The 26,893-nt window shown below is 44.3% G+C and overlaps 1 long non-coding RNA gene across 1 annotated transcript; it reads left to right on the forward strand.

The window, feature by feature from the left end:
- The first annotated feature begins 18,506 nt into the window (after window positions 1–18,506).
- Window positions 18,507–26,166, forward strand: LOC108384210 (uncharacterized). The gene is made up of 3 exons (XR_001849966.3): window positions 18,507–18,772; window positions 24,832–24,945; window positions 25,967–26,166. It is a non-coding gene; the product is annotated as an uncharacterized lncRNA (long non-coding RNA).
- The last annotated feature ends 727 nt before the right edge of the window (window positions 26,167–26,893 follow it).

Consider the following 26,893-nt stretch of genomic DNA (forward strand, 5'->3'; position numbering starts at 1 on the left):
ACATACCACCTTATCTGAAATAAAACATTAATTCTCTCTCCTAGGCAATATACCAGTTAGATCATTCAAATTCATTCTATGAGAGCCAGACCTTGGTGAACTGAGGTGAGCAAGTGCATTTACCTCACCTTTCATGGTCTGTTACTCACTCTCTCACATAAAATGTTGGGAATCCCCTTCTAATGGGTGAGATCTATTTCATCATCTCAACCATAAGTCGCTAGGTCCAGGGACTCAGACATCAAACCAACCTGTGGGTCAAACCAGCTTCCTGAATTACTTAAATACTGGCTTTTTCTCTGCATTAACTGGAAGGAACTTCCCCCAAGAACTAAATTGGCACCTATACTTTCAGTTACATACTAAAGGCTGACTCTTAACTAAATCAACATGGTGAACTGAAAGAATCCTGAAAGTATGTGTACGTGTATATTTTGTTAATGCAGTTTCCCAAGTCAAAACACTAATTTAAAACTTTTGCTGTCTCCAAAACAGGAATTTTTAAAATTTTAGAAGCAAATTATAAAATTTCCTTACAAAAGTCTTTACACTATTGAGGTCTTTTGACTTTAAAAAGCTTGTGAATTCTCTCCTAGGTGATTAAACCCCATTTTGAATTAAATACAATTGTCATCTTGTCAAAAATGATGAAGGCCCTTTCATAGAACTTAATTTACTGTACAGATTTAGAAAGAGGTTGCATTTTTAGAAATTGATTTGTACTGACACCTAGTGGTACATTTTATTGCAAATTTCGACACCCTGCAGTGCATTTCTGTAGTTCCATTGGGGGTACCCTTAAAAACACCGTAGACCGCTGATGGACAGTGACTGCAATGGGGTGGGAGGGAACTTGATAATATGGGGGAATGTAGTAAACACAGTGTTGCTCATGTGAAACCTTCATAAGATTGCATATCAATGATACCTTAATAAAAACAAAACAGAAAACACTGTAGACTGAGGATTTATGTTTGCAAATATATGAAAAGCTAGTTACTCTGTGCAACATACAAGATCCTGTCATATACCTTACAGTCTAAGAAAAAAGCTTTTTAACATAAATATGGAAGGAGTCTACTAACAGAGATCCTCTTAAACCACAGAGGCTCCTTATATTAGCTTTTTTTACCTATATCTTTGATTTTTATCATAGTTATCTCATGATAAGCTGTTCATTTCTTTCTCTTTTTTTATTAATGTATCATTGATATACACTCTTATGAAGATTTCACATGAAAAACAATGTGTTTACTACATTCATCCATATTATTGAGTCCCCCCCAACACACCCCATTGCAGTCACTGTCATTCAGTGTAGTAAGATGCCACAGAGTCACTACTTGTCTTCTCTGTGCTACACTGTCTTCCACACTGTTCATTTCTTCTTGATAATTAAATACATTCCTGGCTAATTACTCTGATGGTCACTCTGTTTGGGAAGGCAGAATTGTGTAAACACAGTTAAACACACAGGAGCCCACATGATGCTGTCCGAGTTCAAATCCTAGCTCAGAACTTGCACTCTGTTTGCCTTTAGACTAGTTATGAAACACCTCCGTGCCAGTTCCCCAGCCTGTGAAATAGATAGCAATCAAATCAGTTTCATAGAGTAGTGTAAGAGATATCATACTCAGAACAGAAACTAGACGAGAGTAAATTCTCAATGGAAACACTGGTAGACCCTAGCAGCCTAATTTGAATAGACCTTCAGGATGCTGAGATAGCCGCACAGCCTCCTGTTCCATTCCATTAGCAAACGGAACCTTAAACACAAAGAGGACCCAAGGTCAAGCCTCTGGACACTAGACTTACATTGATCGAGCAATTCTAAATAAATACCTGAAAAAAATTGAAAACAGAAACTCAAAACAGACATTTGTATACCAATGCCTATCACTGTGTTATTTGCAACAGCCAAAAGGTGGCAGCAACTCAAATGTCTATCAGCAGGTGACTGGATAAACGAAATGACATCTATACATACGATGAAATCTTATTCAACCTTAAAAAGTAATGAAATTCTGATGTATGGGACCACATGCATGAACCTTGGAAATGTGATGCTAAGGGAAATAAGCCAGGCACAAAAGGATGAATACTGTCTGATTCCACAATATGTGAGGTATTTAGAATAGTCAAATTCACAGAGACAGCAAGTGGAACAGTGGCTCCCAGGGTCTGGAAAAGGGGTAACAATAGTTACTGTTTAATGGAAACAGAGTTCCAGCTTGGGTAGATGAAAAAGTTCTGGACATGAAATAGTGGGGACGACTGCCCAATAAGGCAAATGTACTTAAGGCCACTGAATTGTATGCTTAAAAATGGTTAAAATGGTAAATTTTATGTTATATACATTTTAACACACACAAAAAAAGCAAAAAAGCAGGGCCAGAGCCCTGGCTATACATTCTTCTTCTGCATTTTCACCCTCATTACATACAAATGCTGGCTGAGCAACGCTGGGGTGCCACCAAGAGATCTTAACCAGGGTGCACCCCACGGCCTTGACTCCCCTACCCACATACACACATACACATGCACATATGCAGGCACTCTTCTATTACCCTCTGGACTTGGAGGGAGGATAAGGAGTCAGCACCCTGGAATCCTGGAAAGCTGGCAGGGCTTGTGTGACAGTGGCTCTTTAATGCCAGCCTAGACCCTTCTCTTCCCCGAGGCAGCCTTGGCCTGATAAACCAAGGTTATGCTTTTATAAGAAGAAAAATATCCGTGCACATGATTCTAATTTGCATTTGTGGGCAGAGCAAGGAATAAAATGGACAACCTCAATGCCTGTTGACTAATGAATGACAAGTACCCGCTTAAAGGAGCCAGTGAGCCCAAAGATGTGCCAGATCCAGATCGAATTTTTAATGGCCCTAACCCCCAGCAAGGGACTGGAAATCCATGAGACAACTCAGCAGAGGCAGAACCAAAAACCTGCTCTTACCTGCTTCATTCTCAGAGAAAGGAAACTTCTGTACAAAAGGAGCCAGGGAAAAACAAAATCACAAAGTCCCTCCCAAAAACCCTACCAAGAGACAGTCAGCTTGGAAAAACAGGGTTTGGGCCCAGCTCTTTGAAAAATATCTTACAATGAGGCACACAATTTTTTTTTAATGTATAACCTAGAATTTATTGATTACCTATTTTCAGTTACTGTACTGAGAGGATTGTTATGTATGTTACTTATTGGTGCCTAACAAGTTACCCCAAAACTCTGTGGCTTAGAACAACAATCATGTATTATCTTCTACATTTTCTATGGGCCAGTAATCCAAACACGGCACCATAGGGATGGCTTATCTCTGCTTCAGGCTGCCTGGGACCTCAGCTGGAATGAATGGCTGGAGGCCGGAATCACTTGAAGGTTTGTTCATTCACACATCTGATGGTTACTGCTGGCCGGCTGACCAAGGGCCAGAAAGAACATTCACATGTAGGGTCACCATGTGATCTGGGCTTCATCTCCACATGGTGGCAGGCTCAAAGGGCAAGCACCCCAAGACAGAGAACTAGTGAAAATCTTACTCCTTTTATGATGCAGGCCCTGAAATCACAAGCTTCACTTTGGCACATTCCATTGGTTAGTGCATTTACAAAGATCTGCAGAAATTCCTTGCAGGAGGAGGGAACATAAACACTAAATCTGTTTGCACAGTATAAGAAGAGCACTTATGATGTGGCATGTAGCCATACATATGGGTGTCACCATCTTGGAAAATAGAAGTTGCCACATTGTGCTTTATCTCAGTTAATCCTTACTGTCCCCCCAAAATAAAAACAAAAGCCTTTGAGGTAGATATTATTAGCCCTGTTTTACAATATAGGAAACTAAGGCCTAGAGAAGTAACTTTGCAATGTCAAAGACACCTAGTAAGTGACAGTGTAAGGACTCCAACCCCAGCAGCCAAGCCCTTAACTCTCAAACAGAGCTTCCTGCTAGAGGTTATAATGCCTTATCTACAAGTATACGCTGGCTGAAGTTCAAGTTAAGTGTCAGGTCTGTTTATTGTCAATGAAAATTCATTAAAGTCACCTTGAAAATAAAGACAGTTTTATTTGAACCTCCTGAGGACCTAAACCCAGGAAAATATAACTCCTATGGGTGGGGTAGGAGATATGTTCCAAAGATCCCAAGTCATTTACACGGTTCATATCCTTAAGGCAAGAGAGACAGAACTTCGAAGGGGTATCTGTGATGCAAAGAAAAGAGTGGAGTGGAGACAGTATACATCTTGACTGCCAAGGAAATTAAGGGGAAAAGCAAAGATTCTTGCTTATCTTTTAACAAGAATGAGGGTACCAGTTGTTTAGCTTTTAACTTAATTAACATGGTATTATAGAGTTAGAAAGTGTGAAGTTTTTATGGGCAGCCATTCTGAGACCCTCAGAGTTAATGAAACCTTCAATATTCAGGCCTTTGAAATCCTTTTGGGGGTCCCTAGTATGGTGGTCAACTTTTCTTTAGTTTAGAGAACCCTGGGTTCTCTGCAGCTTCTATACTTAGGGCTAGGGTTTCACTTCAGAAGCAGGCTGTGTAGAAACGTATCAGGCTGGACAACACAAAGTACACACGCAGCCAGAGTAGGCATCAGTGGGCTGCATGTGCCCCCCAAGTATAAGCCTAAGAGCCCTCACAAAATAGCCAGGGCCCTTGGCACAGGAAAGTGCCACACTTGGACCATGTTCTGTTGACCCCAAAATTAGCCCAAGTATTTGTGGTAGTCAACCTCCAAGATGGTCCCCAAAATTCTGCACCGTAGTATTCACACTCTTGTATGATCTCTCACACTCTACCAGGGTTGGTCTGTGTGACCAATAGCATATGCCAGAAGTGATGATATGTCATTTCCAATACTTGGGCTTAAAATATTCACTTCTGTCTTGAGTTCTCATTACTCTCAGAAGCAGCCAGCTGCCATGTTCCGAGGACATTCAGGCAGGAAAGTCTACACAGCAAGGAACTGAAACCTCTAGCCAACAGCCAGCAAGGAACTGAAGCTTCCTGAACCACGTGCGTGAGCGCAGGGCTTCCGGCCCAGGCGGGCATGGGCGTGACTGCAGCCCCGCCCCAGTGATCAGCTTGGCTACAGCCTCCACTAAGCCGCCCTGGATTCCTGACCCTCAGAAACCACTTCAGATAACAAATGTTTACTGCTTTAAACTGCTACAGCTAGGGGTCATTTGTTACACAGTAATCGAATTTGTGTAGTAAAAGCTGGAGCTTTGGAGACAAGCCCACTACAGGTAAACTCTGATTCCACCACTCCTTGGGTAAGTAGCACGACCTCTCTGAGCCTCAGGTTCCTCATGAGCAAAAATGGGGACATTTATTCTAAAGGCTGAGTAAGGATCAAAGGAAAGAAGTTGGAAAAGAGAGTATTACTCTTCCTCCTCAGCATTTAAAACTAGGGTTAAAAATTTGCTCAGGGTAAGTTGCTATACGATAATAGTAACGGGGTGATTGTACAACCAGCATTGTAATAATAATAATAATTAATAATCATCCTATTTCACACCTGGCAATGTGCCAAGCACTTAAAGTTCAACTACAAACTTCCTGTACTATTACTTCAGCTATATTTCTATTCTTTCCATAGACACATTAAAAAGACTAGCATTAGTAGTAACATATTACATATGTTTAAGTTACAGAAATGATACCTTAAAAAACCCTATCTGCTTATAGCTTAAAAAAATCTTTAATTTATTTAAAAAGCCCACAGCATATTTCAGCTGCTTCCCATATACATATAATCATTCAATAATCTATCAACAAATATTTATAGGATACCTGTTATATCCAAAATATTGTCCTAGGTACCATGAGGTATGAAAAGTAGTCTAGGGGATTGTCTCTGTCTTAAAGGAATTTACAGACTTCTTAAGATAAAACAGAATGAAAACCTAGGTGCTATAGTACCATAAGTAAAATTCCAAGGACATAAATGACTTGGCTTAATGGAGGCTTAATTGAACATAAATGGAGTGGCTTGGAAGGTATGTGTATCTGGACCTTAATCTCAGATTGGCTGTTTACTAGCTTTGTGGATTTAGGCAAATCACTTCCCTGTCTGTACCTCAATTTCCTCATCTGTAAAACTGAGCTGATAAGGTATAGTTTAAGGAGCAGCCTCAAAGGGTTGTTTTAAGAACCAAAGGAAGATATCTATCTCATGCCTGATACTGGAGGAATACTCCATTTCTAATTCATAGGTTACAGGCTATTAAGAAGAAAGAAGGAAACCAGATATACTGACAAAGTGATTCTTGATTTGGTCTTAAGACCACACCAGCTTTAAATGACCTGGGAGGAGAAAGGATCATGAGAAAGGAGGCCCCTCAGTTCTGAAAATGTAGGGGAACTGAATGCACAGCTTCGAAATCTTTCTGCCAAAAAGACCTTGCTGCCAGTAACAATCCCACTCTGTTTTATCAGGGATAATAGAGAACAAATAATAACAGCTAACTGTAATTCCAAGGAGAGGAAATCCTGGGGCAAAATACCTAGCTGAAACCGAAATCAGTCAAAAGGAGAAATAAAGTTGAAAATCCATTTATTGCTTACAAACTGGCGTCCGGGGCCATCTCCCTCCTTCCTGCTCTGGCAGAAGCAAGTGAAACTCCCCCCAACCTCTCAGGTTCAGGTAAGCCCTTGGTCGCCCAGGTAATTACCAATTGATATGGAAATAAACTACCTCTCTCCACCCCTTAGGAACACCTGTTCATATGAAGATGCACTAAAGCCAGGTAAGAGATTCTGGAATATTACAATTTTACCCACACTAACCTTCTGCATTACTGAAGACTTGGTGTTTATTAGCTCACTAATAATCTATGGGTAAAATTGCAATATTTCCAGAATCTCTTGCCTGGCTTTGGTGCATATGCGTATCAATACATGTTTCCAAGGGGTGGAGAGAATTAGTTAATCCACATATCAGTAGGTAATTACAAGGGCATTTGAGGGTTTATCTGAACCATAGAGGTTGGGAGGAGTTCTCTTCTGCTGCAACTGGGTCAAGAGAGAGACAGGGATGACTGCTTGTAAGAAATAAAAGTGTTTCTTAACTTTGTTTATCCCTTTGACTGATTTTGGTTTTAGGGGTATTTTGCCCTGGGATTCCCCACCCCCCCCCGAATTACGACATCTCTTGACCTTACAATTTCAAAGTGAGAGGAAGCCCCGCCAAGTGCAAGTGGTCTGGGGGTGGTCACACCAGGGTCCTCCCACTAACACAGATAATCAAGGGTGCTGGAGCAGGAAGCTGTTCTGCCCACATGCATATTCAAATCACAGACTTTCTCTTCACCTGCGTACATTTTATGGACTAAGCATTGGCGTTTCCAGCAAACTTCTTGGTCTAGGAATGCTGACGTTTTCTCTCTGCCAGTGTGGAGGGGAGCAGGCTGTGGGTCAGACCTGGAACAAGCCTGTACAACCAGATGGTATTGCTACCACCCCATGTGTTGGGGGAGTGTTGTGTATTTTCCTCAGTCCTTTTGTCTTTCCCACGACAAAGAACTGAAGGGCAGAGACACAGCAGTGAAGCAGAGTAAAAGTTTTATTTGAAGTTACTTAGAGAAAAAGTGCAAGTGACCTCAGAGAGAAAGGAGTGCCCTGAAAGGTTGGGAGTTCCCCCTTTTAAAGATTCTTCAGCAATGTGACCAAGGGCTGGGGGTGCAGACTTGTTAAGTGGCCTCTGAATATTTAAAATTAACACAAGGAACGGCCTGCCCAGCCCCCAAGGTTGGCTGAGTTATTGCCTGTTTGCTAAAAAGTTAAGAATCTTACTTAACTTCCTGCCTTTTTACTTTGTTTATGGCTGTGCCTGCATCCTAAATTAGTTGCCTAGGGTACAAAATACTAGGGAGAAAAAAAACGGCATATTGGTAAATTAAAAAATAATCTGGGCCTGCATGATTAATACAATAAAAACATGGCCTATGCCGAGGTACCCTCCTTTATCTGGGGAATATTCAATTCAAACATTCCAGGCCAAGTTGCTTCTGACTTTTTGAGCTTTAATTGATTAACTCTGGGTCCTTTTTTTTTTAGTAGGCTCTTTCCTGGCCTTACTCTTTCCACCCCGCTCATATCTATTTTCCTGCCTAACACATGGACTATTAGATGCCCCTGGCGGCTAGGGTGATAAGCAGGCATTTCCAGCCTAGGGCCAAGAAAAAGACAGAATTAACCTTACTCTGCTCCCATCCTCAAACCAGCCAGTGCCTTGTGAATTGGGGCAGGTCAAAAGCATAATAAACAGATTTTTTTCTCCCCACTCCCAAGTTTAGCAGCACTGTTTTTCTCCTCTCTTATTTTCTGCTATGCAAGGACCAAAACACAGACAATGTAGTGCAATATTAAAGAATGAGATTAGGAGACAAAAATAGGTTCAAATCCCAAGGTTCACCACTTATTTGGGCAAGTTTCTCAGCATCTCTGAAATCTTGATCCCTATTCCTCAAAATGTGAACACTAATGTTTATAGTGTAGAATTGTGAGGATTAAACAATATACTTAAGTTCCCAGCACATAATAAGTATTTACTAAGCAGTCACTAAAACCAGACCTCATGGTGTTTCTGAGACAGGGACCGTGGATGTGTTCAGAGTAGGGTGAGGGCCTCTGGAAAAGGACCCCTACTATAACTCCATATTAAACAATTCAGCAAAGTCAGGGTCACAGTAATTCTCTAAAGTAAAATATCAAACTAGGAATATAAGCATTCTTTAGTGAAGATTAGTTAAAACTAAAAAGCCAAGAGTAACTTGGCCTGGAATGTTTGAACATCCCACAGATAAGGAAGTACCTCAGCATAGCCCATGTCTTGTTCGTGTCAATTAAATGAGTGTATTGTAAAATTTACTTTAGCCTGCTGAAAGGTCCAGCTTATTTCTTTAACTTTGCCCAGACACTGCTGCCCAGATGCTGCTTTTCCTCCTCCAGCCCTAATCAAGTAATATACAACCTGCACAATTAATATAGCAGGCAGGCCCAGCCATAAACAACATAGTAAAAGGCAGGAAAGATTCCACCTTAAATACAAGATTGCATTTGAACACCCAGGAAGTTAAGAAGTAAGATTCTTAACTTACTGTAAGTCCGGGGAGAGGAAACCCCGGGACAAAATACCTCTAAAAACCAAAATCAGTCAGAGAGAAATAAAGTTTAAAACTCATTTATTGCTCACAAACTGCAGTCCCAGTCCATCTTTCTCCTCTGCCCTGGAAGAAGTCAGCAAGCAAGCAAGCCAGCCCCCTCCCCTTAACCTCTCAGGGTCAGACACACCCTCGGTTGCCCACGTAATTTCCCATTGATATGGAGATAAACTTCTCTCCACCCCTGAGTATATGCAAATACACTAAAGCCAGGCGAGATATTCTGGAAATGTTACAATTTTACCCACACTTACTATTTAGCAAACAGACAATAACTCAGCCCACCTTGGGAGCATGATAGGCAGCCTTGATTGATGTGCTCTCAAAACAGAAGCTGCTATTCTGGGAAAAAATCAAAGCAGTAAATTTCTTATGTTAACTCTGCAAAGTAATCCGGAAAACTGATAAGAAACTTAGTGTCTCTTCAAAGATAAACATTTAGAGACCATTTGGTGGGTCTGCATCCCTAGCTCTTTGTCTCTCAACCGCCTATAAATCCCCTAAACACTGCAGACTCTCTTGTCCCCTCCTGGCGTGAGCTAGGAGCTCTGTCCTCTCACTGTATCTCTAAATAAAAGCCTCTCCCTGACTCTCCTACCTTGACTGTTTGCTAAGTTCATTCTTTGACTCTGCAAACAAAAATCCCCTGCATCATTTCCAGCTATCAAATTTCCACTGAGAGTTATAATAGCCCCTTAAGATGGATGTGTTTAAGTCCTTGAATATTAAGAGCTATTGTCATCTCAAGGAAATATAAAAGATCCATAAATCTTAAACCCTATAGGTCAGAAGCCATAACCGCTTCCTTAGATTTCTTACCATTCCTAGCACAGAGTTTGGGAAACAATTGAAAGTTGTCAGGTACACATGGGCCAGAAGTACCCTGGGAGAGCCAGGATCCCTTAAGGAATTAACAGGTAGGGCAGACATCATGGTCACTCTCAGAAGACAGGTCAGCATTAAATCATGACTAGTTTAAAGAGTGCTCTGTGCAGGAGCGCTCTTAATCTTCAGAAATTTTCCACAATCCTTTGGTTCCCTGAAATGAGTGGGCTCTAAAGCACTTTTGGGAGTGGCTCTTCATCTCTGCAACCTGGAGGTAAGGAAAGGCCTTGGGGAAATCAGCTGGATTTATTTATATCCTACATCTTTCAAGCAAACCAACAAGAGAATTTGAAGATTTACAATGAAAGACATACAATAGATTTAACAGAAGAGAAGCCAGGATTGAGGAAAAAAGGAGAAGCAGAGATAACCGTAAAACATGCCACAGTTGTAAATTCCACTCTACACTTCATGGCCAAAAAGAGAGAGGGTCAGTTTCACAGCTCTTAGCAGAAAAAAATAAGATGCCAATTTGGAGGGGGAGAAACAATTCTTTCCTGGCACTAAATTGTGGTGAAAATTTCTCATATGGAACTGGAGTCATGCCAGGTACTGTCCTCAACAACTGTTTTACAGTAAATAAGTCGTTTTCATGTGACTATTACAATAACCGGAAATAAAACACCACCTCAAAGGACATGATCAAGCAACAGCAGAATGTGGGACATTCTAATGTGGCCTTGTGTCTTCAAAAAGTCAGAATCATGAAAATAAAAGATAGGGGGAAAATGTTCAAGATTAAAAGATATAAGATACTGAGGAGACATAACCACTGTCAATGCAAGAATCTTGGTTGGTGAAGAAAACCATTATAAAACATTTGAGTGGTAGTCTAAGAAGTTTGAATGTTGACCAATTATTAGATGAGATAGGGAATTATTGTTAGGCATGATAATGGTATTGTGCCATTTGTATTTGTTCATTAATATTGGAAATACATCCTGAAGCATTAGAGGTAATGATGCCAGGGTTCTTTTCCACAGAGTCAAAGAATGAACTTTGCAAACACTCAAGATAGGAGAGCAAGTAAAAGGCTTTTATTTAGAGATAAAGTGAGAGGACAGAGCTGCTGCCTCACACCAGGAGAGGGCCAGGAGAACCCCCGGGGTGGTGCATTGTCTAGGGGTATTATAGGGGGTTGAGAGACAAAGGGCTAGGGATGTACACCTGCTAAGTGGTCCCAAAATGTTTATTTTTGAAGAGACATTAAGTTTCTTATTAGTCTTCCTGGTTATTTACAAGAAATTTACTGCTCTGATTTCCTCCCAGGGTAACAGCTTCTTCCTCTGGAAGCATATCACTCAAGATTGCCTGCTTTGTTCCCAAGGTGGGCTGAGTTATTGTCTGTTTGTTAAAGAGTATGTTAAAAAACTGACTTTTTAACTAATTGGGTTTTAAAATACAATCCTATTTTCAGGATGGAATCCTTCCTGTTTTTACTATGTTGTTTTGGGCTTGCTTGTTAAATTGCCCAGGTTGCAAATCACTTGATTAGGGCTGGAAAAAGAGAAGCAGCATGTGGATAATCAAAAAAATAAACTGGGCCCCCCAGAAGGCCAAAGCAAATCTCACAATAGATTATCTCACTTTGTTTTTTCTGGAGGCCCTCACCCTACTCTGTTTAAACTCATGGTCCCTGTCTCAGTAACTTTGAAATGCTTCCAAAATTACATCGATGATAGATAATAGATAAATATACAAATGAACGATATTTGACAAACTGTTAACCAGTATTGAATTTAGGTGAGGGATACCTTGAATGGTATATATTCTACTGTGTGCTTGAATATTTCCACAATAAGAAGTGAGAAAAAGAAGGCACAGGGGAAATCTCAGAGGAGCATGTACCCTCCATGTGCTTAAAAGAAAGCCTGCAGACTTCCCTGGGCACTCCAGGCTGTAAGGAATGAATTTGTTTGCTGTTAGAATTTTGTCACCCCAAAAATTCATATGTTGAAGTCTAACCCAAGTACCTCAGAATGTAACCATATTTGGAGGTAGGGTCTAAAATGAGGGCATTAGGCTGGGCCCTAATCCAATACGATTAGTATCCTTGTAAGAAGAGGAAATTTGGACACGGACACACACAGGAAAGATAATGTGAAAACACAGGGAGAAGACAGCCATCTACAAGCCAAGGAGAGAGGCCTGGAAAGAGCCTTCACTCATGACCTTCAGGAGGAACCAAACCTGCTGACAGCTTGATCTTGAACCTCTAGCCTCCAAAATTGTGAGAAAATGAATTTCTGGTGTTTTAAGCCCCCCAGTGTGTGGTACTTTTTTAAGGCAGCCGAGCAAACTAAGACAGAGCTCCTTGATTTGCCATGGAAGGCCGGGCCCTTTTCCCTCATCCCTACCCCCCTAGCCTGTCCCCTGACACTGCAGTCAGGTAGCCACAAAAACCACACTGGGCACAGCATGGCAGTGAAGCCCAGCCAGCCTGGAAAACACAACGTTTTCAGAAGAGTAATCGCCCTGAGCAGGCTGGCAGCCCCCACATCCTGCCGCCTCCCAGAGCACCACGCATCTGAACAGCTTCCATCCAAGCCTGACACATGGGGGTCCTTTATCTTTCCTAGGGGCTTTCTGGCTTTTCAGTCTTAAAAATTCAGAAACTCTGTGTGTGTATGTGCATGTGCGTGTGTGTTGGGAAAGAGGGAATCTAGTTACAGAAGCCCCATAGCTGACATTTATTTATGCTAATTAATAACTAATGCTTCACACATAGAATTGCAATTGATATTCAGATTGTATGCTGCCATATTTGATTGTTAAAATATTTAAGTAACTTTGCACTTAATAAATAGCATCACCTCCTCATCACCTGGTCCCTCTCTGGAAACTCCCCACAGTCCAACAGCTAGCGAGGTAACGTCTGGCACGCAAAGATCCTCCAGAGCGTGCTCCACAGTCTTGCCCTCCGCCCTGGGAGGAGGGATGCTGTCTCTGCCCCAACTAGTTGTTACATGCTTGTCAAGTTCATCCTTGCTTATCATGCTGCCAGCACTGTTCTGTAAATTCTTTATGATATATTATTTCACAACAACTCCAAAGCATACACTATTACTATCTCCTTTATATATGAAGAAACTGAGGCTCAGAGAAATTAAGTAATTGGCCCAAAGTCACAGGCAGAGTTTGTAACCATTGCTCCATAGTTTCTGGCTGTACCCCACTGGGATTGGTATGTCAGAATTCCTTTCTCCTTAGAAGAGGGAAAAATGGAGCAGCCAAGAAGAGTTCAGAGGCTGCAGCCCCAGGTCCTGGAGAGTCTGAGTGTTCTCAGGGCCCTCCTTTTCTCCAGGTAAGAACTCTCCATGTAAAGACACTGATAGAGGTGCTAGGTCATAGGAAAATCTCACAAGTTAAAACAAGCAGTCCTGCAACCAGTTTTCTAAAGCCACCTGAGGTTTCAGGGCTCTCCTCACTGCAAGAGCCACTGGAACTCAAGAGGACCGCTCACCTGCAATGCCCCTTGGAGAGCAAGAGGGCAGAGCAGGTGGGTATGACCTTTCAGAGCAGCAGCAAATGTCTGCATAGCTGGCTGAGGAACCCCTGCATATCTCCTTGCCCTGAGAGTTTTGCTACAGGAACCTCACATTCAAGTCCCTGCCAATGCCCTGTCCACTTACTGGATGCAGCCCACATGGGACATGGAGGCCCGCCTCCTGTCACCCTTGCCCTGCCCTGATGACCTTTCCTGGTGACCTTCTGACTTTGCTTTTGCTTTTCCCATGGCACTTAACCCTTGTGTGACCTGAAGAGTCAATAACCCTAAAAACCAGTCCTGCCAACCAGCTGGCCAGGGTACATAGCACTCGGAAGGCAAAGTCATGGGACTGAAACCAGAAGAAAACCTATTATGAAAGAAACAGCTGGCAGCTGGCAAACAGAAAGAGAGAGAAAGAAGGTCAGTCCCTACCTACTACAGGCCTTGGCTAACCGGGGAATTTCAGAGCAAGGGTCATTTGCCTGCCTAAGACCCTTTCCTGTCCTAGTGAAGGCAGTGGTGCTTATCAAAGCTCCCATGATGTCCCAGCAGGGCTCTGGAGAGCAAAGAGAAGTCCTGCCGATGATAGAAGCTTTGAGATGGAAAGCAGTGAGGAGGGCGGTGGAGAGGACCATGGCTGGCTTTGGAGATGCTCTTCACCTAATGCCACTCTCCAATTAAACATCAAAGAACTATTTCTGAGGGCAGATGGTATTGTTAAAGAATTTCATTCATTTAAAAACTTCACAAGTAGTGTACATTCATTGAAGAAAAAAAAAACAAAATTAAAAGAGTGAGAAAGTCACCCATAATGCAATCAGGACATATACAAATTAATATTTGGTATACATATGCTTTTCATACACAAAAAAACTAGATACTACTGTATGTGTCCTCAACAATAGATCGTGAACATCTTTCCATGTCAGTACAGCCACCTCTGCCATTCCCTTTTTTTATTCATTTTGTTATCATTAATCTACAATTACATGAAGAACATTATGTTTACTAGACTCCCCCCTTCACCAAGTCCCCCCCACAAATCCCATTACTGCCATTCCCTTTTAATGGCTGCAGTGTATTTCTTTAGACAGATCAAAGGTAATGATTTAAGGAAATCCCCTACTGTTGCGTGTTTGGACCATTTCTAATAGAATTTAAATTATTATGGAGTGGCAGTTGCTGAGACTAGAGAAAATGCCAGCCCAGGCTTTCACAGTTCTCCACCCATCATCCCCATCACTCACTGTCCAATTACAAGCTGACTACCCTGCATTTCACACATTATGTTCCCTTTCAGTCCACCCCTGGATGATTCCAGATGTTTTCTGTGGGAGTACTATCCAGAAACATGTGTTGTCAGGGCCACAGCATCATCTTGGACTTGGGCTTCCCCCTCTTAGGCCTTGGAGATTAATAGATCATGAAAACAGGTGGCTTCAGCCAAATTAGTTTGCAGCATATTTATTAGTGGGCAATGGCTTCCCTGTGACACTCTCGCCATCTCACTGACCACACTAGAGTTTCTGCCTGATTAGACAATAAGGCTTAGAAATGGCTATCAGGGGGTTAAAATGTTCCTTCAGTGAGAGAGGGCTGAGGTGGGGGAGGGGGGGAAGATGCCAAGTGGGGAACACACATACACAGACACACACAGAGGAGCACTGAACATAGGAGATAAGAAGCTTTCATATGAAGACCAAAGTTGCATCTTATGCATTTCAGAGGGAGAAAAGCCAGGACCTAGGTGATATAGGGCAGGGACCTGAGATAAGCATTATGATTAATTCTCCAAACAAGCAGAGATATAGACAGTATAACAGGAGGGATTCCATCTTAAGACAAAGATTCCATTTCAAAGGCCAGGAAGGTAGGAAGTAAGGTTCCTAACATACTTTTTTTTCCCTAACATATTCTTTATCAAACAAATAATAACAGCCCACTTTGGGGGCAAGACAGGTGGTCTTGATTGATATGTTCCCAGAGGGAAGCTGCTATTCTGGGGAGGAACCGGATCAATAAATTTCTTGTGTTAAGTTTATTTTGTGGAATTGGCCAAAGGAATGATAATAGGGGAAAGGAGATATGGTGTCTCTCACCAGAGATAAGCATATTGAGACCACTGACAACTACACCCCTGCCCATCTGCCACATTCCTGAAAAATGATTAAAGTGAGGGAACCCCCAACCTGTCAGTGCACCTCTTCTCTGAGGATGTCTGCACTTTCCTTTCTTTAAATACATGACTTTAAAAAAAGCTTTCTCATGGCTCAACTTAACTATGTTTTGTCTCTCTGCACCTTTCCAGTGGTAAGCGTCTTTGTTTCTCTGCTATTTCACTCCATTTCCAAGTCTCCACTTCGTCTCTGCTTTATTTCTGATAAGTGGGGGGGCGCTGCTGAGAGCTCAGATTTGAGCCTGCGAGTTTCCCATCGCCTAAGTGACCCTGACGGAACTCTAGCTGCAGTAGCCTGCCTGAAAATTTCCCTTCTTTGGGATGTTTTCAGAATAAGATCTCACTCCATCTTGTACTCCGTGGCTCCCCCAAATCCTGGGACGGTAGGGGCTAGCCCCCATGCCATGCAGATTCAAGCGAACACAAGACGCCAGGTGATCCCGGCCTCAGAACCTGGTGAGGGAGACTTCCCTATGCCGAAAAGTTCAGCAACCTCCCGCTCTTCTCTCTGCACTTTCCTGCTCTCAGCTACCTGCAAGGCTGCTGCCATTCCTTCTTACTTTCGTTCTGATTCCTTCCTTACCTATTGAAAGGGTATCTCGCCGCAACCCTCCTTACTCAGAACGACTCAGGAGACATGGGCCCATGCAAGAGATTTTGTTATCTGAAAGAGAAAGTGGCTGCCCCTAGAAAGAGAGAGAGAGGGAGCAGCAGCCCGTGGGTGAGGAAGAGCGTTTTTAAGTAGTAGGGGTAGGGTGTGTTCTGCATTGGTGATTGGATCTTAAGGGGTGGGCGACCATCTGGTCAGTGGTGATTGGATCTTAAGGGATGGGGGTCTTAGTGCGCCAGAATTCGCCTTCATTCCCATCTTTTTCTTTTCTTAATTGGGCCTCTGAGGAACTGGGTGTAGAATCTCATTCTCTAGCTACTTCTGCAGAAGGGGATGCAGATTCTGGGGTTAGCGAGGTCATTGCTGTAGAGTTGGGGAAGGGCGGGCATCTTGAGATGATTCGTGATGTCATTTGGCTGGTTTCATTATTCTTCGTGAGAAGGCCTTGATAGCCCTGGAGGGAGTAACTGGTTGACAGTATGGTTAGAAATTTTCAAAATTTTATTTTGAATGAATTTTTGGAATAGGTTAATGAAGCAGGGAAGGAACAGGAGAAGAATAATAAAAGTAATAAGGAGGGGCAGGAGCTAACTGAAGGGGTAAGGGAACAGATTGTTAGGGGAGTTTTCTAGGAGTTTGGAGGCTTGTTCACGGAGGTGTTTTGCACCATCCTGAACAAGACCAGATTTTTTGGTGTAGAAGCAGCATTGTTCTTGGAGTAGGGCACAATGCCACCTTATGCAGCTGTAAGGAGGTCCTGTTTGGGTTGTAGAGTAGATTATTGGAGGATTTGTAGTCTGTGGAGTTGAAGGTGTAAGTGGTCCCATTGGGATGGAGGAGAATCGTGAAGAATGCATTTTTGAGGTCAGGGACGGAGAGGTAAGTAGAAGAGGTGGGGATAGTGGATAATAAAGTATAGGGGTTAGAGACTACTGGATGGATTAGAATAACAGCTGCACTGATAATTCTTAAATCTTGAACTAGCCTATAAGAACCATTAGATTTTTTGATAGTCAGTATCATGGTGTTGTAAGGGGAATTGGCTGGTCTCAAAAGGCCCTTTCATAGAAGGGGTATTGAGATTGTGAGGGGAAGGAGGTAGGGTCTTTGAGTTTGATGGTTACGGGTGGGCAGGTGGTGATGGAGGAGGTAGAGGTGTCCCAGACTGTGGGGTTTACTTGGCAAGGGGATAAGGGAAAAGGGGAGGGAGGTGGGTCTGGAATGATTTGGAGAGCAAGTAGAAAAGGGATCGAAGGTGAGTCAGGGTTGAGGTGTGGGCTAAGGGTAAAGGTGATAGGGGCCCCTAGCTTAGATAATAGGTCCCTTCCCATAAGGGGAACCAGACAATGGGGAATCACTAAAAAGGAATGAGAGAGAGCAACGCCCTTAAAGAGGCAGTGAAGCATGGGAGTTTGAAAAGGCTGAAAGGGTGTGTCCTCTACCCCGACTATAGAGTACTGTGAGAGGGAGGTAGGTCCCCAAAACTCCTTCAGGACTGAGTAGGTGGCCCGGTGTCCAAAAGGAAAGAGATGGGCCTACCCGCTACCACAGTGGTTACCCTGGGCTCCTGTACAGTGATGGTAGTGGTCGGGTGAAGGAGTCCTGGGTCCCCTCAGTCATCACTTGCCAGACCCAGAAGGTCTATGTGTGGAGTGTTAGAGCTGGATGGCCTGGCACCTCTCAGTGTGTGAGTGGCAACTCTCAGTGTGTGAGGACAGTCAACAGCCCAGTGTCCCACCTGATGGCTCTTAGGACATGAACCGGGGGACTTCCAGGGACTTGGGCAGGCTCTAGCCCAATGACCTGTTTGACCACATTTGAAGCATGGACCAGGAGGTCCTCCTGGCTGTGGCTTAGGAAGCGAGGATACCCAAGCACCAGTGGTTGGGGTAGGCTGAAAGTCAGCATTTGATATTTTTGTTTACGGGCCTTTTCTTCTCTTCCACTATATACTTTGAAGGCCACTGCCAGGACTTCTGCCTGAGGAGTTAAGGGTCCCTTCTCTAGATGTCTAAGTCTAGCATTAATGTTGGGGAAACTCTGGGTGAAGAAGTAGGTCATTAATAATTGTCTCCCATCTGGGGTCTCAGGGTCTGGGTTTGTATATTGTAAAAGAGCTTTGGTGAGGTGGTCTAGGAACATAGGGAGATTCTCATTTTTATCCTGAATAACCTCTTGGAGTTTTTCATAGTTAATGGCTTTATTGGCTGACTTCCTGAGACCTGCCACAAGGCAGGTGATGAATTGATCTCATCTGGTGACTACACCTGCCTTATTATAGTCCCAATTAGGGTCTCAGTCAGGAACCTCCTCAGCACCAATTGGATGAGCTGGAGTAGTTTGGTGAACCTCATCAGCATGAGTTCTAGCCTGTTCCCAGACTCGCCTACAGTCCTTGGGCAAAAGTGTGTTGGATAGGATCATGTGAATATCATGGAAGGTAAGATCATATGACTGAGTTAGGTACTGGAACTCTTTTATGTAAGTAGCTGGGTTGGAGGTGAAAAAGCCTAATCTTTTCTCAATTTGAGATAGGTTGGAGAGAGAGAAAGGGACATGGACCGGGACGATGCCCTCTGTACCAGCTACTTCCTGTAGTGGGGCTAGGATCTGGGTTCAATAGCGAGTGACTGGAGAGCTTGGCGCTGGACTGGGTGAGGGAAGGGGAACTGGTTGTGGAGGAGGAGGAGGTGCTGCGGCTCCTGCAAGGCACTAGGGGAGCTGGGAGGGTTGGGATTTTAATCTTGCAGAGAAGGAGGTTGGGGCGGGAGAGGAACTGGTGGTTGAGGGGGACCTGTAGGAGTTTGAGATTGGTAGGGAGGAGGTTCATCAGCAGGGTCAAAGTCAGAGGACATGGTGGGAATTGGTGGGTGGTGGGGTGAAGGTTTTTAGAGTGAGGAGAAGTGCTTAGGATTGCAAGGGAGACAGAGAGAGAGCTTGGTTCAGAGGTAGGAGAAAGCCTGGATATATGGGATCTCTTTCCATTTGCCCGTGCACTCAGAAGTTGTATAAGTCGTGGAGAATTTTAGGATCTAAAGAGTCATTGGGATGCCATTTAGACTGATTGTGGCCAGATCTCATTACAGTAGTGAATAAGCTTAAAAGGTTTGAGGTCTGGAGTGAGGTGCAGGGGCTTTAGATTATCGAGTAAGCACCCTAGCAGTGAATCTGCGGGAATGGAGGGGCCAGATCCCATGATGAGAATGAGACCATTCACAAGTTGCTGAGGCATCCCACAGTGATTGAGAAGGTCGCAGAGAAGACCAGTTAGAGGGTCGTCACCACCTCTAACCGAGCAGTCGAGGCGAAAACGCTGAGGAGGCTCCATACCTGGTACCAGGAGTCTACAAGTAGAAAAAGGGAGATCGGGCTTCAGTGAATGAGGATTCTCACCATGGGGAGGCAGAGGAGGGTCAACTATGGGGATCAACCATGACTCTGAAAGTCATGGTTGGGGGTGCCTCTGTCCCGGAGGAGACCCTGGGTGTGCTGGGCACTCAAAGGTCACTCTCCAGGTTCCAAAGGGACATTTAAGTTGACCATGAAGGGGGGACTTACCAAATTGAAGGCTGGCATTGGTCGTGAAGACGAGCGACCGGGGAAGTGGACGGTGAGCCCGTGGAGGAGGATCGGGCAGTGAGGGCTCCCAGAGCAGCTCAGGTTCCCGGAGGAAGAGCAAAGTCAATGGGAGAGCCTCATCGAAGTCACAGCACCAATGAAAGGGTATCTCACCGTGACCCTCCTTACCCAGAATGACTCAGGAGACACAGGCCCATGCAAGAGACTTTATTATCTGAAAGAGAAAGTGGCTGCCCCTAGAGAGAGAAAGGAAGCAGCAGCTTGTGGATGAGGAAGAGCGTTTTTAAGGAGTAGGGGTAGGGTGTGTTCTGCATTGGTGATTGGATCTTAAGGGGTGGGCAACAACCATCTGGTCAGTGGTGATTGGATCTTAAGGGGTGGGGGTCTTAGTGCGCCAGAATTTGCCGTCACCTATACTCTTCTGACCTGCTCAAGAATTCTCTCTTGTTCAGAGTCAAGAACCCTCCCCTCTCCAGGTTGAGGTTTCACTTGGTGCACAGGAGAGAACTACCAGTGCAGCTGCCTGGCACACAGGGACTGAATGCAAGTATCTATTTTGAGCCATCCTGTGGGTGCTGAGCCAGTTGTGGGTTGAGATTATGTTGTCAGATATGTATTTCACACTGCTGCAATCTCCTGGTTTCTTATCTCCGTGATATTGCTTTAAAGTCCCTCCTTTTCTCATTTCCTCATTGTGACATCAAGAACAGCACTGGGACAACAGCATGCCTTTAAATGATTAAGATACAGCTTCTAAGGAAACAAGAAATGAGGCAGGAGTCAGGGAGGGCCACTCCTGCTTTGGCAACAAAAGGGCAGCAGGAGGAAGGGGAGCACCCAGCCTCTCTGCTCTGGCAGGGAGCATCCAGCAGGGCAGAACAGCCACACCTCTGACTTCCCTGTTTCCTTCTCTAACTGCTACCCACCCTTTCCAAATGACCCCGACTTGAAAAGCTGAAGCCGTCTTTGTTTCCTCTTTCTGTCTTGAACCTATGCATCCACTCCATGTCAAGTTCTGCAGGCTCTTGCTTCCTACTTTCCCACTCCCACCCCTTCCTTTGCACTCCCACCACCTTTCAAAAACTACCCAGCCTCTATTTGTCCTTGCCTTTCCCCCTCCACCTTCCTAATCCTCCTGTCCCGTTCTTACTGACCAGACTAATGTCACTAATAGATGATTTGCCTTGTGTCCTCCTGCAAAAAACTCTCAGTGGTCCCCTGCCCAGCAGGAAAAGCTCACCACTATGAGGCTTTGCCTCCCGTCTCCCTCTGGCTGCCTCCATCCATCTCCTGAACATGTCAAGCAATCCAGTCTTCGGTCGAATTCCCACCTTTCTCTGGAATTCCACCCCTGGATGCCTCCCTTTTCTCACCTTCACCTTTGGAATCCAGATGACTGTTCAAAGTGAATCTTTGTGAAGCTGTCACTTATCTCTCAAACACAAGATAGCGCTCCCTCTTCTAGGGTTTTATTCTTTGTACCTTTCATTGCCCTATATTTTATTATCTGGTTAATGTCTTATCTCTCCTGTTGGATTACATTTCCTGAAGGGCGGAGGCTGAGTTTTGTTGGTCATTGTATGCCTACAGCCCCAGGAAATTCTGAGTTTATGTGAGCTGGCTCAGTAATTACTGGTAATGACCCTGGCTGCTCTGTCAGATCCTTTGTATGCTTGAAGACTTGGTCACTGGCTCTGCAAGGTTCAGAGGCTCACTGACCTCCTAAGTAGTGATGTCTCCTCTCATGAGAGAAGCTTAGACTGGGTTATGACCTAGCTGTATTTCCCCAAAATTCATATGTTGAAGTCCTAACCCAGATAAATCAGAACCTTATTTGGAGATAGGGTCTTTAACCATGATAATCAGGTTAAATGAGGTCATTAGGATGGACACTAATCCAATTTGATGGGGTCCTTATAAAAAGGGGACATTTGGACCCAGACATTGACATGCATAGAGTGAAAATGATGTTAAGATACAGAACACTGTCTACAAGCCCAGGAACTCAACAGCTACCAGAAACTAGGAGAGGGGATGGAGATCTTTCCTTTACAGGAAAATAGCTCCTACAAGGAACCAACCATGCTGGCCCCTGATTTCCTACTTCCAGCTTCCAGACTGTGGGACAATAAGTTTCTCTTGTTCTAAGCCACCCAGTTTGCTGTGCTTTGTTAAGGCAGCTCCACCAAACAAATACAGATGGATTCCTGACAAACATGAGGAGGGCAAAGCCAAGTGTTTGAGGTGCTCTGGGCAGGTCTAACTCTGGGGAAAGGAAATCCCAGGACAAAATACCTCTAAAACTGAAATTAGTCAAAGGGAGAAATAAAGTTTAAAACCCATTTATTGTTTACAAACTGCAGTCTGGCGCCGTCTCTCTTTTCTGCTCCACAAAATCAGCACTCCCCCAACCTCTCAGGTTCAGATAAGCACTCTGTTGCCTGGGTAATAACCCACTGATATGAAGATTAACTACTCTCCACCCATGAGGAACGCCTGTTGATTGCATATGCACTAAAGCCAGGCGAGATATTCGGGAGATATTACAATTTTACCCACAGAAGGCAAGTGTTATACCCTGGCAGTAATGGCAGCAATTAGCCGTGCCAGCAGCTGAGCAGAGTGGCTAGTCGGCCTGAGGGCAAGAGTCAGCCGTTGGTCCACCTGACACAGTTCTTTGAAGAGAGTGTTTTTCTTCTGCATTTGGGCCAGGGAGCATGGCAGCAGGGATGGGGACAGGAAACCCCACTGAAGGGTAGACCCTCCTTCCAGGCTCCAGGTGCTTCCAGCCAAACTTTTTCAAATCAAATAAATGCAAGGACACCACAATTCAGCAGAGGTGTCTTGCTCTGCCCTGGAAACTCCTCCCTAATTACCCCCTTCCACTGTGGCTCAGGTGCCTCCCTCCTGCTCAGCAGAGGCCCAGAGATGTGGAAACGCCTTTCCTCCTGACTCAAAGGGGCATTTCTTGAACCCTCCTTGCCCAAAATATGTCCTTCTACCACTGGGGAAGCCCCAACAGACATGCTAATTACATTAAGACTGATTCCATATAATTAAATTAAGCTAAGTGTAAACTCTCCCCATTAGCAGACAGGAAAGCTAAGGCATGGTGGGCCTCATGGTAAGGCTGGCTGCTGGCAGGGAACAGAAGCCAGAGCTTCTGCCCTCCTGGAGTCAGTCCCATAACCTCCTGTAGTGAATGCTGTAGGCCGGGAAAAGCAAGAGCAAAACCGTGAGGAGATGAATGAGCCCCGAGCAGCCTCCTGCCTGGGGCCCAGGGCCAAGCAAGAACAACCACCCTCACTCTAGTAGTGAACATTTATGCGCCAGGCCCTGGCTCTGAGCACTTTAAACCCATGCTGCCCGGCATGCTAGCCACTGGCCACACAGGTTATGAGGCACAGAAGAGACATGGGACAGCATCATGGTTAATCTTTCCTGCCTATGATGAAAAATACTAAGATATAAATAGTATAGTAAGAACAGGAGGAACTCCATCCATCTTGAAGGCTAAGATTCCATTTTAAAAACCAGGGAGTTAGGAGGTAATATTCGTAACATACCTTATGGTAATTAGCTAATAACTGACCCCGTCCTAAGGCAACGCAAGCAGTCCTAAATGGTATGTTCCCACTGCTTGAGGACAACCACTATCTTAGAGAGGAACAAGATCAGTACATTCTTTATATTAAGTTTATTTTACAGATTATCTAGAGGAAAGACTATGGATAATGACATAATGACTCTCACCAGAAATGGACATCATGAGACCACATGTCAAGCCTATGCCCCCCTGGCTCTTTGGCCCATTCTTGAAATCTGTAAAAGACATAATCCTAAACTTTAAATGTGCTTCCTCCCTGAGGCTGCCCTCACTCACCTTTCTTCAAGTGTGTGCTTTGCCTTAAATAAAACCTTTTTGCTGCTCAGCTTATTGTGTTTTGTATCTATGCTCTTCCAAGCCTCTTGGGAGGTTAATAAGAGACCCTTTTTCCCAATGGTAAGCATCTTTGTTACTTCACCATTTCATTCAATTTTCTAGGCTTAAGCACAGGTCTTCACTTTCTCTGTTCTACTTCAGACACGTAGGGAAGGGTTACTAAGATCTCTGATCCCATCACCTGGGTGACCCAGACAGGACTGCAGCTGTATGATTGTGCTCTTTAGTAGCCTGCCTGAAAATCTCCTTTCTTTGCCTTTGGGAAGTTCTCAGAACATAACCTCACTCCATCCAGTGCTATGTGGCTCTCCCAAATCCTGGGGTGGTGAGGGCTTAGTTCCCAGGCTGTGCAGTTAAGCAGACACTGGACTCCAGGTGACACTGGCCTCAGGAATTGGCAAGGGACTTGCCCTATAGCAAGCAGGAGTTCAATGAGCTTCCCTTTCTCCCTCTGTTCTTCCTTGCTCTCTACTGCCTACATGGCTGCTGCCATCCACTACTACTCTCACTTTAATGAATTCCTTCCTTACCTACACTGATCCAGCTGTTCATGAATTCTTATTTGATCAGAGTCAAGAACCCTCCACCATCCAGGTTGAGGTTTTACCTAGTGTGCAGGGAGAGACCTCCCCACACGCAGTTGCCTGACAACAGTTATTGGACACTTGGAATGTGCTAGTACGAATTGAGATAGGTAGTAAGTGTAAAATACACACTAGACTTTGAAGACGTAGTGTGAGAAAAGGAATATAAAACAGCTCATTACTATTTTTTTAAAATTTGATTACATGTTAAGTGGATGGTATTTTTATGTTAAGTAGCTTTTATTATTGAAATTAATTTCACTTTTTTCTCTTTGCCTGTTTTAATATGGTGATGCACTCACTACACAGGAACCTTACATTGATATTTCTCTTGGAAGGCACTGCTCTAAACACAGCAACATGCCTAATCCTAATCTAATTTCTATTTTACAGAGATAACACTCAGGCTCTGAGAGGTTAAGAAACTTGCCTAAGGACACACAGCCAGTAAGAAGAGAAAAAAATCCAAGGGAGTGCAAGGGTGGCAGCAGAGAGAGCTGTAAGGACGTAAGTGATGGGGATGGCTTGGACCAGGATGGGGCAGGGAGGTAGAGAAAAATAAGCAGGTTTGAGATACATTCTTAGGCAGAAATACCATGGGTTGTGAGGAGCAGAGGGAGGAGGAAAGGATGACTCCAGGTGTCTGGCCTGAGGCACAAGAGTATTTGGGGTCACAGGGCCTGAGTGACACAGGGAAAGAGGCACAGATGTAATGTTCAAGTCCTAACTTTTCTGTTTGCTGGTGTATTATCTGGAAGTTCTGTCACCCTCTAGTGACTCAGTTTCCTCATCTGGGAAATGGGAATAACAGAACCTCTCATAACAGAATTGTCATAAAAAAGAAATAGGATGATGTATGTAAAAGGGCTGCATAAATGTTTATTAATTGCTTAAAAAGAGAGAGCGGTTTCAGGATTCAAGAACATTCCTATCCTCCACCATCTCTTGTCATTTCCCAGGCTGCAAAATCATTGATTAGCTATCCCATTCACGCCCCCAACCCCCCCCCACTCCCCTCCCACCACCACCACCTCCCCTGAGAAGCACATCAAAGAGAGCACAAATGGAATGGCCTATCTCCACCAGCAAGGCTGCTTCACTGGGGTCACAGCTCCTTTATCACTGGAGAAGCTGGGTCAGGGCCAGCTTACTCCCAAGCCAGTCAATGTCAGGCCAGCCCCAGACAGAGATACAAGAGGCGGGGCCCACGTAGGCTCTCTTCCCACCCCGCAAGGGTCAGGATTCCTCTGGCACAGACCCCCACATGCACAGCCACTTACCTGCAGGGGCAAACTCACCCCCCTCTCAGAGACTGTCTTCACAGATCCAGACAGAACCCTCCAATCCCATCATGCTGAGTTGTACATTGTATTCTATGAGAATGGCACACCCTCAGGTCCGGCAGCAAGATGTCCATGATCAAATCCAATTGCTGGCTGCCCCCTCTAGCCCTACACAGCCCAAGAAAGACTGAGAAATGGGTGAAAGGTGTCCTGAGAGCTCTCTCCTTTTCTGGACCTCTTCCTAGGAATCCCAGGTGGAGCCTGCTCGGAGTACTGTGGGTCCTTAGCCGATCTGATTGATGAGGTGCCCTTCCTCCAGTCTGCCCTGGCCTCAGTCCTGACCTCAGTACACTAAGTTAACATTTCTCTCTTTATTCCCATTACACTGGGCAGTGTATCCTCTTGACCATGTGTGGTGGTACTCAGTAAACATTTGTTGAATGAATGAATGAATAAGTCTGTCTCTGTTAAGACCACAATGGTCTCCCACAGAGGTGGTTTATTTTAATGAAAGGTTCTTTAAAACCCATCTTTAAAACTGCAAGAGCCAAAGGACTAACCAACTCTGCTGACGCCATACCCTGCTGTGACCCTCAGGGAAAGGGCACCTTCCCAGTCCTTCTGGGGTGATACAAGTAGGCAACAGCCCACTGCCAACACTTGCCCCAGCCTCCCCATGGAGAACATCAGGTGGATGGACTGGGCTCCTGGACGCGGCTTCCCAGCAGCATCCCCTGGAGAATTCTCAGGTATCTGGAGCCTGTATCTGGAGGCTGGCTGCTCTCCCGGCTCTGCCCAACGTCAGTATCTAGGCCTGGGTTATCAGGGCCACACTTCCCACACCTTCTGAAGGCCCCTGCCTCCTGATTAACCATCACTGGGTTTGTCCATATCTCCTATTTCTGAGTGTTTGTGAATAACACCATTTCTTAGCAGGGCTGAGAGACTAGGGTGAGGAGAGTGAGGCACTAGTTTCCAGTGCAAAATTTAAGGAGGTGCCAAAACACTCTGTCATCCAGATAAGCCATATTGTGATGTAATAATTTTCAAAATCAAAATCAGGGCAAAATAACAATAGAATTTTAAGATTATATTAGAATATTATTGTTCCAGATGACTGAGGTTTTTGGTGCCCCCTTAAATTTTGTGCAGAGTGCTTCACAGAACTCTTT

This window comes from Manis javanica, chromosome 6 (assembly GCF_040802235.1).
Source record: "Manis javanica isolate MJ-LG chromosome 6, MJ_LKY, whole genome shotgun sequence".
Lineage (NCBI taxonomy): Eukaryota > Metazoa > Chordata > Mammalia > Pholidota > Manidae > Manis > Manis javanica.